Source organism: Gossypium raimondii, chromosome 6 (assembly GCF_025698545.1).
Source record: "Gossypium raimondii isolate GPD5lz chromosome 6, ASM2569854v1, whole genome shotgun sequence".
Lineage (NCBI taxonomy): Eukaryota > Viridiplantae > Streptophyta > Magnoliopsida > Malvales > Malvaceae > Gossypium > Gossypium raimondii.
The window spans coordinates 13,302,521-13,318,539 of NC_068570.1; the positions used below are offsets into that span (position 1 = coordinate 13,302,521).

At 35.2% G+C, this 16,019-nt stretch overlaps 1 pseudogene; it reads right to left on the reverse strand.

The window, feature by feature from the left end:
- Positions 1 to 7,539: 7,539 nt before the first annotated feature.
- On the reverse strand, positions 7,540 to 9,371 carry LOC128041680 (uncharacterized; annotated as a pseudogene).
- Between the last annotated feature and the right edge of the window lie 6,648 nt (positions 9,372 to 16,019).

The window sequence follows — 16,019 nt, forward strand, 5'->3', positions numbered from 1 at the left end:
GGGTGTTGGCCCCTGCATTTATATTGTTCTGTTTTTTGGCTAAAAATAGCAGGAAGCCCCTCAACTTAGGCGGATTGTATTTCGGCCACTTTAGCAAATTAATCCTTATATATTTTAAAACATGCAAATTAGTCCATATGTTAAAATTTTCTATTAAATAATAACGTAGAACATGATTGTCGAAACCATTTTTATTTTCGGAAAAAAAACAAAAATTAGTTGTCGCTGAAAATTTAGAGTCGTCATCAATCTTTTATTAAGGTGTGATTGGACCACCTAAAAACGACTTTGGTCTACGAGTTTTAGAAAAACGGGTTCGGGAGTCAGTTACGTACGAGGAAGGTTAGCACCCCCATACGCCCAAAAATTGGTACCAAATTGATTAATAAATTTCTTAATGTCGAGAGTAAAAAAAAGCACAATCCTTAATTAAATTAATGATTAAGACGCCCTCATTTTGAAACAGAAAACATCACACCCAATACGTTAGGGCACGATATTTTATTTCTTCAAAATGAGTTTATCCAAAAAAACTCGTGTGATAAAATTTAAGAAAATACTTAATTGTTTAAAATTTATGAAGAAAACGCCACTCAATACGTTAGGCAACGATTTCCTAAAATCCCAAACATTCAATATTTCCTTTATTTTTTTAAAAGAAAATTTTTGTCTCGAGAAATCAACGTGTCACATCCAATACGTTAGGACACAACATATTGAATTCCCGATGACAAGTTTTATTTTGTTTGATAAAAAAACAATCCTCGATTGTTAGATTTTACGAAGAAAATTGGAACTCAATACGTTAGGGCTCAACTTTCTTGAAAATCATAAATACGAGCATTATCTTTATTTTGAACATTTTCTATTTTTAAACTCGAGTAAAAAGTGATGTAATGTTATATTGAATGCATGTACAAATGTCGCAATAACAAATAACAATAATAAATCGACAATTGTATAGAAATAATATAAATAGATAGATAAATACATAAATAAAAATAAATTAATGACATGCAAAGCCTCAAATAAATGAGCAAAATAAAAACATGCTTTTAAAATATAAATGAAAACATAAATCAATAAACAAATGAAGGAAATAAACAAAATATAAAGAATAAAAGGCACAAAATATATACATTTGAAATTATGAAGAATAAAAGACATAAAGATAATTTACGCATAAAGTTTTGGGTTATAAATATATATATATATATATATATATATATATAACACATAATGCATTTATGAAAACAAAAATTTATATACATATGTACATAAATTATAAAATATGTGTTAAAATATAAGTAGATAGTTAAACATTTTTCAAAAAATAAAAAATATATATATACATGTATATATATAAATATAAAAGAATATTTATTAGGAAAAAATAAATAAATATATGTACATATGAAGAACAAATATATAGATTAAAAATAATTAAATAATAACTACATTATCGAAATTAGTCAAATTTAAAAATAAAAAATATGTATATATATGTATAAATATGAGAAAAATATTCGTTTTTAAAAAATAATAACAAAATAATAAAAATCATAAAAATAATAATAATAATAAAATGAAAAAATAAAGATTAAAGGGCCTAGGACCGAATTAAAATTAAAATAAAATTAGAGCGTATAAATTTAATTGGATAAAAAAATTGAAACTAGGACCAAAATTATACACACGCACAAAGTCAGGGATTAAATGGAAAATAATCTCAAACACCCTAAACGCACAGCTTCATGCGGGACTAAAATGAAACAGGGATAAAATTACGGGGTCAATTTAAAAGAAATGGAAAAGGAAGAAAAAGGACCGCATTGCAAACCATCGCAAAGGCGAAGGGACCACGCGCGTAAATAGTCCATTTAAAAAAAACACGCGGATCTTGGCTATGGGTCGGGTCAATGCGAGGGTTAAAAGCGAAACGACGCAGTTTTGGGCTATTGGAATCAGCCCCAAAACGACGTCGTTTTACAAAGCCTATAAAAGCCAAATTTTTTAGAAAAACATCATTTTAACCCCTTACCCAAAAAAAATTGAATCTCTTCCCTCTTTTCTCTCTGCAATAGCCCTCACGGGTGGTCTTCTTCGGTCGCCAGACCATCAGATCGGCCATGGGTCACCGATTTACAGTGTCTTGCCAGATATCTGATGGCGGAAAAAAATTATATATATATTTTTATGACCCAAAAAATACGTCATTTATCATCGGAAACGACGAACCTCGGCCTCCACGGCGGCGCTATAGAACCGGGAATCCCTTCTTCTTTCTTTTTATTTTATTTTCGCGTAGAAAGAAATAAAAATAAAAGTAAAAAAAAATTGAAACGAAGCAAGAAAATAGATATCAACCTCCGACCTTTGATTGATGTTTTCGTTCTCTTTGTATTCTCTGTTCTTTTTTGTTGTGAAATATTCGTTTTTTATTGATTTCTGAATCGGGATCCTCATTACAGTGTGTTGAGTTTGCTTTTATAGCAAACAATGAAACAAGAAAAGTAAACAAAATCTTCTGGTATCTTTCGTGATTTCAAAGATTTTTCTTGTCGTATTCAATTTTGTTTCCTTCCTTGTTGCGCAGGTATGAAGATCGTGCGGAGATTCGGGGGCATGGTTGCGGCGGCCAAAGTTTGGACTGTTTAGCTTCACGTAGGCCGGGCAAATTTGGCCCATTACAACTGCCCCTCTTTGCTCGTTATCGTGTAATGGGAACGGAGCAAAGACTTTAGAAATGACCAATTTTGCCCGGTTGTGTTGGTCATTGGTACTCTTATTCTTCAGGTAGCCCTATTCCTTCCTACTGCATCTTCAGAGGTATAGGAACTAGTGCTTCAATCTACTCCTCTGCAACTTCAGGGAGATAAGACTAGATGTGATCTGCTCTCTGCAACTTCAGAGAGATAAGATTCAAGATTTTAATCCGCTCCACTACACCTTCAGGGAGATAGGATTATCGGCTTTAATCTTCTCCACTGCAACTTTAGGGAGATAAGATTTGCCATCTTTCAGTCTGCCTCACTGCAACTTCAGGAGGATAAGACTTGCTTACTTAGTCTGCTCCACTGCAACTTCAGGGAGATAGGATTATCGGTTTTAATCTGCTCCACTGCAACTTCGGGGAGATAAGATTCGTACGTTTGTAGTTTCTCAAGAGAACAAAATTTGCTATCTTTAATCTGCTCCACTTCAACTTCAGGGAGATAAGACTTATAGCTTCAACTTGATCTGTTGCGACTTAAAGATAAATTTGATGCGATCTGCTCTACTGCAACTTCAGAGAGATAAGATACATCGTTCTAATCCACTCCACTATAACTTTTAGGGAGATAGGATTTGTTCATTCAGTCTGCCCCACTGCAATTTCAGGGGGATAAGACTTTTTTACTCAGTCTGCTCCACTGCAACTTCAGGGAGATAAGACCAGATGCAACCTGCTCTCTGCAACTTTAGAGAGATAAGATCTATGGTTTTAATCCGCTCCATTGCAACTTCAGGGAGATAGGATTATTGGTTTTAATCTACTCCACTGCAACTTTAGGGAGATAAGATTCTCAATCTTCAATTTTTAAATTACAATGTTTGGGGAACAATATTCATCGTCGTAACTTTAATCCGTTCCACTACACCGCCAGGGAAGTAAGATTCGCCGTTGCGGCTTCAATCTGCTCCACTGTAATGCCAAAGAGATAAGATTCGCTGCCCACAGCTTCAGTCCGTTCCACTTCAGCTAATCCAAGCATTAACGCTAGAGAGATAAGATTTGCCATCATGGCTTCAATCTTTTCCATTGCAACATCAAGGCGATAGGACTGATGTCTTTGATCTGCTTCACTGTCGGTGTAGGAAGGCAAGATCTGCTATTTTCAACCTACTCCACTGCTGCTCAAGGAGATAGGGTTCACGATCTTCAACCTATTCCACTACTGACCAGGGAGATAGGACCTACAATCTTCAATCTATTCCACTGCTGCCCAGGGAGATAGAATTCTCAGTTTTCAACCTATTCCACTGCTGACCAGGGAGGTAGGATTCACAATCTTTAACCTATTCCACTGCTATCCAAGGAGATGAGATTCTTTAATCTATTCCACTGCTGCCCAGGGAGATAGAATTCTCAATCTTCAGTCTATTCCACTGCTGACCAGGGAGGCAAGGCTGGTATCTTCGATCTGCTTCACTGTCGGTACAGGAAGGCAAGATCTGCTATCTTCAACCTGCTCCACTACGACCCAGAGAGGCAAGGCTGGTATCTTCGGTCTGCTCCGCTACTGCTTAGGGAGATAAGATCTGTAATTTTTAACCTATTCCACGGTTGTCCAGGGAGATAGGATTCACAATCTTCGATCTGCTTCACTGTCAGTACAGGAAGGCAAGATCTGTCATCTTTAGCCTACTCTGTTGCCACCAAGGGAGGCGAGGCTAGTGTCTTCGATCTACTCCACTACTGCTTAAGGAGATAAGATTTGCAATTATTTTTAACCTACTCCGCTGCTACTCAGGGAGATAAGGCTGGGGACTTCGATCTGTTCTACTACTGCTTAGGGAGATAAGATCTGTAATTTTCAACCTATTCCACTGCTGCTCAAGGAAATAGGCTAGGGACTTCGATCTGCTCCACTACTGCTTAGGGAGATAAGATCTACAATCTTCAATCTGCTTCGCTGTCAATACAGGAAGGCAAGATCTGTTGTTTTTAACCTTTCCCGTTGTAACCCAGAGAGGCCTAGCTTTGTGATTTTACCAGTCTATTCTCCGAGGAACATGCTCTGTATAATGAACCTAATTATGCCTAATATTAGGATGGCATGATCAAAATGCATCAAATGCTCCTAACTAGACAAGTGTGAATGGTGTTTATATGAATGTAGAATGTTTTTTTTCTTTTTCTTTTTTTGAGAATGATCCTTCTTAGGTTATCACTGCTCAAAGTTTATTAAGACCTTATCATTGACGTGCTACAACGCCTTCCTGCTCTGCTGGCGTCTCCCAAGAAACACTTAGTCAGATTGCCCCCACTCAAAGTTTAATCCACTGAAACGCAAAAATTTGTACCATCATTCTCCCACTGCAACCCGAGGGTAGAAATATATGGCTTTTTCTCAATCCACTCCTATCACAATTCAAGGATACAGAATGTGAAATTCTTTGGTCCTTTACACCATGCCTAAGGTGTCGCACCAAAGGCTCATGTACAAATGAAGGCTTTCTTCTCCGAGAAAACCTCTGCCTATTGCCTGGTGATCATTACTCGCTTGTTTATTTTAGCTTTGTCACCAACCTGACATCCTGTCACCTTGCTCAATCAATGTTTTTGATAACAGAATCCAGAGAGAAAGTCCTAATTTAGACTTTTCCTTCTTAAATTTCCAACCTTTAAACTTAGTGTGTTCTAAACAATAGTCTTGTTTCAGGTTCCTGTATTATTTAAAAACTTCTAAAGTAATATGCCAAACTTCCCTTGTGAAAGTTTTACTAGTCCATTAATCATTATTCCAATGCAACATGCTTGCAAAAAAGGTCATAACCATGGATAAGAATAAAATTAGCTCTGAGCATAGCTCGAAAGGAATAAATTATCAAAAATAGTAAAGAATGGTAACAAAGAAATTGATTGGGAATGTGTATCTTGGAAAAGAATGAAGTATTCCAAGAACAACAAATTCAATAGTATGAAAATTGGGTGTCCCAGATATCGCAGCTTGAACTTCTCTGTACAAACTTTCTGAAGACCCTCCTGAGTTTGACATGTGTTTGAGAGATCTACAGTACTCTGTCGATGCCTCAAGATGTTACCTACTCTTTCCTGTTGATTCAGATATAACTAGATCACCACATGCCCCAATCTGATCAAGATTCGAGTTACTCTGCCCTATTTGATCAATATTTGAGCCGCCCTTTTTGGGTTTTCAACTCAAATCCCCTTTTGTTTCAAGGTGTCCTTTGCGGATTTTCACCTTGGCCTCTCCTTTTTCTTTTTCTTTTTCTTTTTTTTTAAAAAAATTTTGAATCTGAACTCATTGGATTAGGCATGTCCTTGTTATCCCTTCTGATCAAAATCGACTCTTTTCAGATAAGGCCTTCCACATAAGATCTTTTCCAGCTTGGGATGAAGTTCTTCTTGTATGGGAAGGATCTTCTTCAATACTAGGTCCCTCAAAGAATTCTATAGGGCGGACTTTTTTGTGAGCTCGTATCATTTGCTTTTGGTGTATTTGACCATAATGAATAACTTTAAACATTCCTCTTCAATCAGAATTAATCCAAAAACTCAGAGAGAAAGAATCATGTCTTCAATAGGCAATACCGCAATAGGCCCAGGAGAAAGGCATTGCCCCGGCAGAATTTTTTTCTTTTGATATGGCATTAATTGCGAACAGACTACAAACTTTTGATATTGTGCTGTTGTTCAAATTTAGTACATTGTCAGATATGATCTTTTTGGGGTTCCATACTGACATAGGATTCTTCAAGAATTTGCTGACTGTCGACTTTATGACATTGGCATACGAGGCAGCTTCCACCTATTTAGTAAAGTAATTGACGACCACAAAGACGAATCGATGACCGTAAGACTTTTTTGGCGAGATTGACCAAATGACCTTCATGCCCCACATAAGGAGAAGTCATGTATCCCAATGATTTTTTTGTGTAGGGTAAGATCCGTTTCTCGACTTGTTCTACTATCCTTAACAAGTTCAGAAATAGGCTACAATCTATGTCATCTTCAAAGTTATGAGATCCTTCTAAACACATATCTCGCTCAAAAGGAGATTCTAAGTTTATGACATAGGATTCTTCAAGAATTTGCTGACTGTCGACTTTATGACATTGGCATACGAGGCAGCTTCCACCCATTTAGTAAAGTAATTGACGACCACAAAGACGAATCGATGACCGTCAGACTTTTTTGGCGAGATCGACCAAATGACCTTCATGCCCCACATAAGGAGAAGTCATGTATCCCAATGATTTTTTTGTGTAGGGTAAGATCCGTTTCTCGACTTGTTCTACTATACTTAACAAGTTCAGAAATAGGATACAATCTATGTCATCTTCAAAGTTATAAGATCCTTCTAAACACATATCTCGCTCAAAAGGAGATTCTAAGTTTGTACCAGCGTCGCTCATGTCATTGATATCTGAGGACCCATAGTAAGTGCAAAAGAATATACAAAAGAACGTGCGAATTTACGAATAATTATTTGTACAATATAATTATGAATGAAAAAAGATGTGAAAGAAAATCCAAAGAATAAAAGAATAATTACTCATAAAGAATGAAAGAATATTGGCTCAAAAATAACTGTAAAGATGTATTTTATTAGAATAATGATGTTCAGACATGAGCCTATTTCACAAAGGAATTCCTCTCATTTTTAGGCTAAAAACAACAAGAATGTTTTGAACATTACTCTAAATAAGCTCTAAAGACTACAAAGATTTCTTCAGCAATCCAATTATTTTGAACACTCCCAAATTTATGAGGGCGGACATCTAACAAGGTCCATTTTCAATTGTGTCTTCGTATATGACATTGATGTGAACGTTTCCCAACACTTCTTCATTCATTGCATTCTCCCTATTATCAATGTGGTTGGGTAGCAGATTTTCTGCACTGAAGGCTTCACCGAACTTGACAATGCCTATATTAATAAATCTTTCAACTATCTTTTTGAATGCGGTGCAATTTTCTATCGAGTGCCCCCCAATTCCTGCATGGTATTCACACTGAGCATTTACGTTATACCATTTAGGAAATGGAGGCAACATTGGTTTCTGGTAGAGGGGACACCACATATGCATTAAATAGGCTTTGATATAGCTTATTATATGACATCGGTATAGGCGTGAACTGAGGCCTTTCTGTATTTGCCTTCGTGTAAGATTCTCGCTTTAAAGGGTTCTGATGGCTGGTGGTTTCTGTCTTTGGCCGACCCACAGCGATTGGTTTTGAGTGACCCTTGTTATATCTGCTTGCATTATCCCCCTTATTCCCCTTCCTTTTTGGGGCCTTTATAGTATTTGGGTACTCTACCCTTGCCTATTTTATTTCTGTTGGATTATCAAGAGTAATAGGATAGGCTAGATTGTTTCTCAGATTGGATCTTGAGCCTATCGGGTGAGTCATTGGTGCTAAGGTATTGGTTTGATATTGTTGAGATTTGATAGTAAGGGGTGCCCCTTGTGGACGCATATCTGGCTGGACATTTATCGGGGTAAAATCTGAGGGATAAACAGGGTCTTCATCATCCTCCTCAAAGTGGACCACCGAGTCTTTCACTTCTTCTAACTCTCCAGCTAGCAATCGGTTGAGCTGCCTCATCATAGCTCTCTGTAATTCTAGCATCTGACCTCTCATTTCCTGTTGAAATTTGGTCAGTTGCTCCCGCATCTGCATTTGCATTCACTCTAATTTCTCCAACCTTTGGTTCATTTCTCTAGTCTTGGATCGAGTAGCGGTGTGTAGTGGGTTGGTTGGTTTCCAGATTAACTGAGGAATGATTTATATCAATTAAAATCTTTTAGTGGACTTTAATGCTATGATATCATGTAATGCATGAAATGAATGCAAAAAGGCGTCAATTTTGATTCAATTCCATTTAAGAAAACTTTACTAGAAAGCAAATTTCTTTACATAAAATGAATTACAAATAAAGCTTTGCCCTATTACTCAGAATTCTAATCTTCCTAAGTAACAAAGCTAACTCTTGCCCCCGATCTGATTCTAATTCATACTTCACACTCAGCATGTCAGCCTGCACTGCTAAAGTCTGTATGTGATCAACTACTTCTCGAATCTGGACCACAGCCTCCTTCATGATATGATTTCTGCTCCTAACTTGATTCTGAAAGTAGTGAAGTTGTTCATTATTACGACTTTCATTTACTTCTAAGTACTTGATTCGGATCTCACAATTCTGCATTGCCGCTTCTAATTCTTCTATTATTTTCTTCATTTCCTCGATCTTGCTCAAGCTTGCTCTCAACTCTATTGCAAAATTCTGATTTCTGTACTGATGAAGAGACATTTCCAATTCGATTACCCTGTCCTTTAACTCGCCCTTTTCCTTTTGGCTTTCTGATAAACTCTTCTCTAAAGCTTCATTTCGTGTCTGAACCTCTTGAAATTTTTGTTCCCATTTATCGACCTTGTCTTTTTCCTCTCGAATTTCTGCTCGCCATTGTTCTGAAGTTTTTCCTAGCCCAGCGGTTCTAATTGACAGATGCAACTTTTTATAATCCGTCTTCAAACTACCCAGCTCTTCTTCAACCCTGTCTTTCCCTTTTCTTAATTTCTCATTTTCAAGCTTTTGAACATCTATGTCTAACCTCAAGTTCATATTCTCTTCCTCCATTTGCTCTATCTTCTTTTCTAAATCCGCATTTCCTTTTTCAAAATCCTGTCTTATAATTTCCAACTCAGAATGGGCGACTCGCAAAGATTCCTCTATTGACTGGCTGTTTTCCTGATTTAACTTAGGTGTATTATCGTTAATCCTCCTAACCCACCATTCATGATACTCAGGGGTTGTCATCGGACCCACAGCTAGCCTCTTCATTCGGCGAGTCTGTTTCCACGCACTAGACATCTCTTGAATCTTCTTTCTATAACCATCGTCCTTGTACAAAAATTCACAATCAGCTATCCCTTGGGTCGCAGGTATAAATTGCCTTGACCTATATTGCCTTAGCACCAATAATGGGGTATATCCAACAGCTCCCCAAATACCAAGCAAAGGAACCCAATCAAAATTACCACACCTATACAGGATCTCATCTGGAAGCAACCAATGAGCTCTCCACTCAACGTCCTCCTCCTGAAGATTTTGAAGAATCGCCATCCACTTCTCCTCCGAAATGTCGTCTCTCCTCGGCGTAGCTACTATCTCCTTTAGCGGTGAATAATTTTCAGAGAAAACTCGATATGAAACCTTATCCACCTTCCAAAAGTGACTGTGAAACCATGCAAGTAGAAGCTGTGCACATCCAATAAATCTACCTTCACCAGTCCTTCGGCATGCACTCAATAACCTGAAAGTTTCTGCCAAAATTGCTGGAATCAGTGTAACCTTCTTATCGAGCCGGTCGAATAAATCAATGACTGCTTCATCCACATGCCCCAAAGCTTTAGGGAAGACAACCAAGCCGTATATACTTAAAGCAAAGACATCTAACCTCTTTCTTACATCTAGGTGTGTTAGAATTGCATCTTTCAAGCTTCTCCAAGGAACGCACTTACTATCCCTCTTTTCCTTAATCCGTACAGCAACCCACTGCTCACTCATCCCTGTTATACTCATCAGCTTTTTTTGAAAAAGTTGGCACATTTACCGCTCTCGAGTAGACCCTGTCTACTTGAAACTTTGAACAACGGAGTAAAGCCACATATTCCTCTATCGTAGGCTCCAAATCGACTTTCCCAAATGTGAAGCAACTGTAAGCAGGATTCCAAAACTGAGCGAGGGCTCGAAACAAATGCTTGTCTACCTTTACGTCAAGTAAATAAGGCAAATCCCCATAATTATCATAGAATAGCTGTCTATCCTCAACATTCCACTAATCCCAGATTTCCTTCAACTCTTGCAAACTATTTTGAGTTACACTAATGCGAGTAAAGTCCTATAATTTCGACACATAACCGTCAGCTAGACCTGTCCATGGGCCGGGCGGCCCGCCCGAAATATGGGAGGGTTCGGGTAAAAATATAGGCCCGAAATATGGGCTTGGGCAAAAAAGAGGCTGTTTAAAAAAGGTTTGCCTCTAAGAGAACTTTTGGCCGGGCCTACCAAATTGACCGAAAATATATTAAATATATATATTAAGTTTTTTATGTTTTAAGTTTTTTATGTTTAAAATATATATATATATATTTATTTTTATGTTTAAGTTTTTAGTTTTAGTTTTCAATTTCATTTCCCCTGACAGTTTAAGTTTTCAATTTTATTTTTATGTTTTCAATTTCATTTCCCCGACATTTACTCTTCTTTTCTAAAATATATATATTTATTTTTATGTTTAAGTTTTCAATTTTATTTTTATGTTTTCAATTTTATTTTTAGTTTTCAATTTCATTTCCCCGACAGACTGTAGAAAGGAAGTCAAGGCATGATAGCAATTGAAAGTGATAACATTGGTATTTGGTAAATCCTGCACATAGCAATTGACAGGATAGCAATTGAAAGTGATAACATTGGTGTAATATTGGTTGGATATTGGTTGGTTTTAAGATAAAAAAAATGTAAACTTATTTGTTTACAAAAATATTTGATAATACAAAAATGTAAACTAATCAAATGTTAGATTTTGTTACAACAATTAATATAATTAACAATTAATACAATTAATAATTTGATAATTTTACTAATCAAATGTTAGATTTTATTACAACAATTAATACAATTAACAATTAATAATTTGATAATTTTACTAACAATTAATTTTAATAACAATTAGTTTTAATTTTATCAAAAAAATTAATTTTAATTAAAAACGGGCCGGGCTCGGGCCCCATATTTTTTCGTCGGGCCGGGCCTGGACAAAATCTCAGGCCCATATTTCGGGCCGGGCCCGGGCCTAGGAAGCGGGCCGAAATATTTTTTCTGGGCCCGGCCCGGCCCATGGACAGGTCTACCGTCAGCCAAACTATCGCCCTTTTCTTGCTGCGTTGTTTCAGACCAAGTTCGGACAGCCGCATTGTCCTCCACTTTATCAAGAAACCCTTTTTCCATGTTAAGCTTTCTATCTAGCAACTGAATATGAACTGACGCCTTTTATGGAGAAATGTAATGCCATGCCATGCAATAAAAATAAAACACAAAAGTCAGTATCAAATATAATCAAGGAAGAGTAAAACGTCTATTAGGACATCTACAAGGGTTTAGTGTGGTTCTTCCTAAGGCAAGCTCCTAAGGCTCATTATATGCGGTTTGGCTCTAAAGTAAAGGTACCTGAACCAGCAGATTCCTCGATCTTCACCCATTATAGTCTCATATAGATCAAGTTCAGTTCAGGGGAATACATTTTCCCTATGACTATACGGAGATGAAAATCTCACGAAGGCATAGGTACCGATGTATTCCGAAAGCGATCCACTATCCTATACGAATGTGAAAACCTCACGAAGGAATAGTTTCTCACTCCCACTTAGAAGGGTAAAATTATCCAACACATGTAATGTGCAATGCAAACAATATTTAAATCAATTAAGTAAGAAAATAATGAATGCAAATGGATATCATGAAAAAAAAAATTTAAAAATATTTTCTCGACCATAAGACAAGAATTAATCAACTTTGTGGCTCGACTCTCTTATTTTAAAAAAAGTCACCAGTGGAGTCGCCAAGCTGTCGAAACCATTTTTATTTTCGGAAAAAAAACAAAAATTAGTTGTCGATGAAAATTTGGAGTCGCCACCAATCTTTTATTAAGGTGTGATTGGACCATCTAAAAACGACTTTTGTCTACGAGTTTTAGAAAAACAGGTTTGGGAGTCAGTTACGTACGAGGAAGGCTTAGCACCCCCATACGCCCAAAAATTGGTACCAAATTGATTAATAAATGTCTTAATGTCGAGAGTAAAAAAAAGCACAATCCTTAATTAAATTAATGATTAAGACGCCCTCATTTTGAAACAAAAAACATCACACCCAATACGTTAGGGCACGATATTTTATTTCTTCAAAATGAGTTTATCCAAAAAAACTCGTGTGATAAAATTTAAGAAAATACTTAATTGTTTAAAATTTATGAAGAAAACACCACCCAATACGTTAGGGCGCGATTTCCTAAAATCCCAAATATGTGTTAAAATATAAGTAGATAGTTAAACATTTTTCAAAAAAAAAATAGATATATACATGTATATATATATATAAATGTAAAAGAATATTCATTAGGGAAAAATATATGTACATATGAAGAACAAATATATAGATTAAAAATAATTAAATAATAACTACATTATCGAAATTAGTCAAATTTAAAAAATAAAAAAAACATATGTATATATATGTATAAATATGAGAAAAAATAGTTGTTTTAAAAAAAAACAAAATAATAAAAATAAAAAAATAAAAAAAAATAAAAAAATAAAGCTTAAAAGGCCTAGGACCGAATTAAAATTAAAATAAAATTAGAGCGTATAAATTTAATTGGATAAAAAAACTGAAACTAGGACCAAAATTATACACACGCACAAAGTCAGGGATTAAATGGAAAATAATCCCAAACACCCTAAACACATAGCTTCATGCGGGACTAAAATGAAACAGGGATAAAATTACGGGGTCAATTTAAAAGAAACGGAAAAGGAAGAAAAAGGACCGCATTGCAAACCATCGTAAAGGCGAAGGGACCACGCGCGTAAATAGTCCATTTAAAAAAAACACGCGGATCTTGGCTATGTGTCGGGTCAATGCGCTGGTTAAAAGTGAAACGACGCAGTTTTGAGCTATTGGAATTAGCCTCAAAACGACGTCGTTTTACAAAGCCTATAAAAGCCAAATTTTTTAGAAAAACATCATTTTAACCCTTTACCCAAAAAAAAACTAAATCCCTTCCCTATTTTCTCTCTACAATAGCCCTCAAGGCCGGTCTTCTCCGGTCGCCGGACCACCGCGTCGGCCGCCAGTCACCGGCGACGGTGCCGCCGTATGCAGTGGCCGAAAAAAAATTATATATTTTTTATGACCCAAAAAATGCGTCCTTTATCATCGGAAACGACGAACCTCGGCCTCCACGGCGGCGCTATAGAACCGGGTAAAGGTGAATACCTTCTTCTTTCTTTTTATTTTATTTTCGCGTAGAAAGAAATAAAAATAAAAGTAAAAAAACATTGAAACGAAGCAAGAAAATAGATATCAACCTCCGATCTTTGATTGATGTTTTCGTTCTCTTTGTATTCTCTGTTCTTTTTTTGTTGTGAAATATTTCATTTTTTTTATTGATTTCCGAATCGGGATCCTCAATACAGTGTGTTGAGTTTGCTTTTATAGCAAATAATGAAACAAGAAAAGTAAACAAAATCTTCTGGTATCTTTCGTGATTGCAAAGATTTTTCTTACAGTATTCTGTTTTGTTTACTTCCTTGTTGCGCAGGTATGAAGATCGTGAGGAGATTCGGGGGCATGGTTGCGGCGGCCAAAGTTTACCCTAGAACTCTAGGGTTTTTGAAATTGTTCTTGGGCCTGGGGGTTAATTTTGGGTCATTCGTTATTGTATTTTGTTTTGGGTCCAAAAAAAACTGTTGTATTTGGACTGTTTAGCTTCACGTAGGCCGGGCAAATTTGGCCCATTACAATGATGAAATTTTTTTTATGGGTAAACTATAAAAATATCACCCAATTATACCTTTCATTCTATTTTGGTCACCTAATTATTAAACTTTTACAATTTAGTCATTAACTTTTCAAAATTAAATATTTTAATCACTCTGAACTAATGTGGGCTTTTTTTTATTGGTCTAGTAGTAAAATTAGCTCTCTAGTGTTTACACTTTCTATCAATTTAATGTTAAATATAAAAAAATTCAACAAATTTGGCACTCAATATTTTCAAAATTTTTCATATTACTTCTAATTCTAAAGAGTTGAAAAAATTTGGCACTCAATATTTACAAAATCAATTAATTTGGTCTTAACTCTAAAAATAAAAAAAATAATTTTAAAATAAATTCATTTTTAGCCCTTTATAACTCACTGACTAGCTAGTGATGGCAATAAGGCAGGGCCCCAATGCTCTACCGCCATGCTCAGACCCTAGCCTAACCTTCGACTTTAAAAAATGGTTTCTTTTTAATTTCTAGAGTTAGAACTAAATTGATAAGTTTTGTAAATGTGAAGGTCTAAATTTATTAATTTTTTTAGAATTAGAACTAAAATTTTAAATTTTTTATATCTAGGATCAAATGGCAAATAACAAAATGAAGTGACAGCGGGAAGTCCAAGCCACCAAAATTGACTTGAGTGAAAGTACGAAATTGGCGACCCATGTAATTTAATAAAATCAGTGAGGATTTAAAATGATTAATGTAAAAAAGAAACCTTAATTAGGTTTACTTGTTATTAAATTATAATTTGAATTGTGGGGGTCCACACCCACTAATATGCGCCCACCCTGTCACCCAATTACAATAACACCTGTTTATTTTTATCCTTTTGGGGTTTTTAGAAATAACCTCAGTAAAAATAAAAATAAGACACGACATTCCTCTCCTCTGTTTCAACCTAGGGTTTAGGGTTTAGCATCTTCTTTTTACATCCTACCGTAATATTGCCTGAAGAGTGAAAAGTATTGTAAGACTCCAAACAAGTTTATTACTTGAGAGTAAACAAGGTAGCTAAAATAGCCAATAAAAAAAAGTTTAGGGTTTTTTTTTGGTTCAAGTCTATATTTTATTATTAACGTATGTATGCTAACTATGTTTCTTAAATTTAAATGAAAATAGTATGATTCCTCCCGGTCGATCATTTGTTTCTATCAAATTATGGAGTATAAATTTGAAGGTTAAAATATACTTTAATCCTACTTAGAAAAATTAAATATAGCAACATAGTATTTTAATTGACAAATTGATGCTATTAGTTATTTGGACTAATTAATAGCATTATAAAAATATAATGACCAAATTACATTATAAATTAAAGCGTATTGGTTAAATCTCAAATTTAGGCATAATAGAGATCAAAATTGAAATTTAATTATTTTTTAAAATTGTAAAAAGAAAAGAAAAAAAGAGGTAAAATCAAGCATAAACCTAAAAAAATAGGAAACACATATCAGTATGTAAGATTTTTAAGGTATTCAAAATTATATATAACAATGTAATGCTTTAATCGAAAAGTTAATAATATTAATTATTAGGACTAATTAATAACATTATAAAATATAGGGACCAATTTATATTAAAAATAAATTAGAAAAATTAAATCTTAAATTTAAAGATATCAGAGGAACTAAAACTAAAATTTAATTATTTTGGTAAATGTAAAAATAAAAAGAAAAGA